This window comes from Cynoglossus semilaevis, chromosome 2 (assembly GCF_000523025.1).
Source record: "Cynoglossus semilaevis isolate Cse_v1.0 chromosome 2, Cse_v1.0, whole genome shotgun sequence".
Taxonomy (NCBI): Eukaryota; Metazoa; Chordata; class Actinopteri; order Pleuronectiformes; family Cynoglossidae; genus Cynoglossus; species Cynoglossus semilaevis.
Window position 1 is genome coordinate 11472324 of NC_024308.1, and position 3964 is coordinate 11476287.

Here is a 3964-nt window from a genome sequence, read left to right on the forward strand (position 1 = left end):
AAAATGTGCATTTCCTATGCAACAACGACATAAAAATAAAGACGCTAATGCTGTACCTGGGTCAGTCCGACTTCAGTGTCTGTCTCTCTGTCAGTCGACTTCAGTGTCTGTCTCTCTTAAAGACGCTAATGCTGTACCTGGGTCAGTCCGACTTCAGTGTCTGTCTCTCTGTCAGGGATCATTCTTAAGGCCACACAGTGGAAGAGTGGTTGGTGGACTTGCCTTACAACAAGATCGATCCCCAGCTCTAACTGCTGATCTCTGTGTGGAGTTCTCTTCTCCCTGTGGTATGTGTGCTGGTGGTGGGGGGTGGTTTAATGATGATGATGATGATGATGATGATGAAGATTATTATTATTATTATTATTAGACACTTTTTGACCGTTCTTTCCTAGTTAAATTGAGTCCTCTGACTTTAGATCCATTTGAAAAAAAACAGGACTTTTGTCTCTGTGTTTCAGTCTGTTTAACAGATGTGCTTTACCTCCGATCAGGTTGTGCAGGTTTGTGTGTGTATGTGTGTGTATATTGAGTGCGATGGATTTGTGGTCGTCCTCTATCTCCTGTGATTAGAGGAGAGTAAAGAAGAGATCTGGAGGTTTTTTGTTCTTTGAGTGAAGATTAAAAAAGAAAAAAAAACCTTGTTTTTGTTCAGATGTATTTGAACGGTTGACGTTGTGCCCAGTGTGGTGTACAGTATGTTAAACATTAATGTCTTAAAGACACACAGGGCAGGGTTTCCTCAGTGTTATTGATCGATAATTCCATAATAACCTCTCAGCATAATGTAAACCAAGTGATTGGAGAGAGAGCTCCTCTGGGCTCCGTTTCCAGCCTCATAACTAAATCTGTAGCATCGCAGGAGGAATTAATCCATCACAGGCCCGAGGACTGCAGCAGGGCTGTGAGCAGAGCAACAACGGCCCGCTCTGCCAAGATCCCTTCAGGAGGAAGAACAGGTAAGAGTGTGTGAGAGTGAAGGACCTAAAGAGATTTGAACATTTTCAGAGACAGAGGGACTGGAGCCAATCACAGCAGAGGTCAGGAGAGGGCGGGGTCACATCCTGGACAGTGGTCCAGTCCATCACAGGGTCTCACACACACATTACTCCAATAATAATAATAATTACCCCCGACCCAGTCCTGATCCAGTCCTGACCCGGTTCTTCCGAACACCTTGGTCTGGACTCAGACATGCTGCTCCTCACTGATCACAAATTATTTTGGTATTTCCTCAACTCAGTCGATTGTTTTTCTTGTTCTCTGTTGTCTAGACTCCCCCCCGCCCCCCCGCTCCTTCCCCCAGGTGATGGGTGTATGAGGGTGGGGCTGCCTCACCCGTCTCCCTCTCAGGTTTCACAGAGGGAGACGACCACAGAGGAGCGTGAATAATTCAGTCAGCCGCCAACATCAGGAATCAGGTTTCCTCACAGACACACACACACACACACAGCCGTGACCTGATCTGCCCCCTCAGCAAACAGGGTAAAGGTCAATAGGTCAGACCATGAACTTGAACCTCACTGTCAGCTCGTCTGTAGTCAGAACACAGACGACAACGATGAATTTAATTTCAGTAAAAGTCAAAAGAATTTCTTGAAAATAATGTGATGTTTTGAACCAAATTAAGTCATTTTTCTGTGGCAGATGTTTGACTTCTTTTTTTCTCTCTCCTGGTTTTATTTTCTACTCTCTGGTGTGTGTGTGTGTTTCAGTTTAACTTCCTGTTTCCTGTCCTTCTCAGATGACCTCATTAGCTGCACCTGTAGCCTGTCAGCCATCAGTCAGTCAGTCCTCCAGGGTTTGGATGCTGTTGTTTTTTGGTGGAGCGGTGGAGCAGTGGTTTTCAGCCGGTGTTTTCTGGACGTCTCTGCTGTGAGTTTAATTTTTATTTGTCTTGTTTTCACTCTGTTTGTGGTCTACTGGAGCGGCCTGTGGCCCAGTGGTCAGCACCTTAGTTGTATTTGGTTCAAATCCCAGGCCTGTTGGAGCTGCTGTGTGTAGAACCCTGGTCCAGGGACCAGTGGAGTCCAGATCACTGGTCCTGTTTCACCGACTTGGTGAAATGAACAGTTGTTGTTCCAGTCATTGGTATGATGTCTGACCAAACAAATCAAACGTTGGTTTAAGTTTTTTAGTCCATTCTGACACAATAATCTACAGAAACACCAGATTGTAATCTGGATTAATCTGTTGATTTTCTTTGTGCTTTTTCCCCAGAAGGAAAGAGACTTCAACAGAAAGATGTTTTATATTATAATTATAATTTATATTAGAAATATTCTCCTCACCAAGTACCACTGATTCTATTCATTCATTTATTCATGTGTCTGAAGCTCCTTGTTTAATCTGCTCACCTGAGCTTCACCACCAACAGAACCTAATGAGCTGCTGAGGATTAACAGGGTTGATGAGGAGGACCCTGCTGCTGTCTGGACCCAGGTGACACACGCCTGACAGAACCATGTCTGCAGGCGGTGCTGTGGGCCGTGGAAATGATGAGTGTGTAGAGGGAGGAGGAGGTGGGGAAAGGAGAGAGGAGGGAGGCTCCAGATCTGACTCTGGGTCAGCGTGAGGTTGAGGTTCAAACTTTTCTGTTTTAATCATTTGAATGTGAGGAGGAGTTGAGATGACAGGAGACAAATGCAGCGTCTCCACTTCAGTGGCTGCAGCAGCAGCAGAATCCTGGAGGTCCTGAACTGCTGCTCCACCCGTCTGCCTCCTCCAGCTGATGGAGCTGTTTTAGTTGGTGCAATCAGCAACTTCTTACATTTCAGTAATGTTAGATCTCTGACAGCGCCCTCCACTGTTGCAGCTTTAGAGAATCAACTAGGTTTTCATCTGCATCTACATGGAGTGGTCCCAGAACAGTCGGTCTGTTGTGGTTCAACCCTGAGCTGGTCTGTAATCTGACCACAGGGGGCTAGTACAGACAAAGACTTCAGAGTCAGTGTCAGTGTCTCTCACTCTTCTCTCTTCACTGATGTTTGTTTCATTCGCCGTCGTCTTTATTTTAAATTTGTTCAAAGTTTCCTCGTTACTTTAATGAGTCAAAGTTTGTTGTGGACCAGACTCCTCTGGTCTCATCCATTCCCACGGAGCCGTGGTAATAACAGCACTGACACCACCTTAACTAAGGACCGTAAACACGCCCCCTCACCCCCGCCCCCCCGCTCCACCCTGAGGCCCATGGTTAAAATAAAAGACCAATTAGAGAAGAGGATTAAGGCGTTTCACGTCTACACACAAAATTAGCATTAATCAAAGTGTGTGTGTGTGTTTGTGTGTGATACACTGAATAGTAATGAGCTCCACACACAGCATGTAGTCTTATAATTGTGGCTGATTCGATTCTGATCGATACCACACCTGCCACCGGGCTGAGCCAATGGGAGCAGACCTACACCAGGAGTGTGTGTTTCTTTAAAGAAATGACAATATAAACATTTTATAAAATAAATATTAAATAAAAACCTAAACACAGAAAAACATTGTATTAAATATATATATATAATATGGTAATTTACCAGATAGACCAGTGTGTGTCGCTGTTCCAGAGGAAACAGTCAGTGCCTGTTAGAGGGTCATTGTAGAAACAGAGGTCAGAGGTCAGCTGCTGAAAACTTATGTTCACTGATGTGGGAAAAACAAAGTACCTGTTGAATGAAAAATGAATCATTCCTCCCCCTTCTTCCCCCCTCCTCCTCATCTCCGTGTCTTCTCCAAAGTTTCCCAAATACACACACGCTCAAAGGTCTGATCTTTAAATATGATTTTTAACTCCCTGCTGAGAAGACATTTACTCTGACAGGTCAATGTCTCCTGTGGAGAAAGCTTCACCTCCTCCTCTCCCACCTCCTCTCATCTCCTCCCCTCTTATTATTCCCTCACACTTCCTTCACTCCTCCATCCTTTTTCTCTCACCTCCTTTCTCTTTTTTTCTGCTGCTTGTTTCCGTGATTTT

General features: G+C 44.8%; 1 long non-coding RNA gene across 1 annotated transcript in view; it reads left to right on the forward strand.

The window, feature by feature from the left end:
- Window positions 1–1724: 1724 nt before the first annotated feature.
- The window catches only part of LOC103399148 (uncharacterized), a 9036-nt gene continuing 6796 nt past the window's right edge, over window positions 1725–3964 (forward strand). The window contains exon 1 of the long non-coding RNA XR_523591.3: window positions 1725–1875. This is a non-coding gene — a long non-coding RNA (uncharacterized LOC103399148). The remainder of the gene's footprint in view (window positions 1876–3964) is intronic.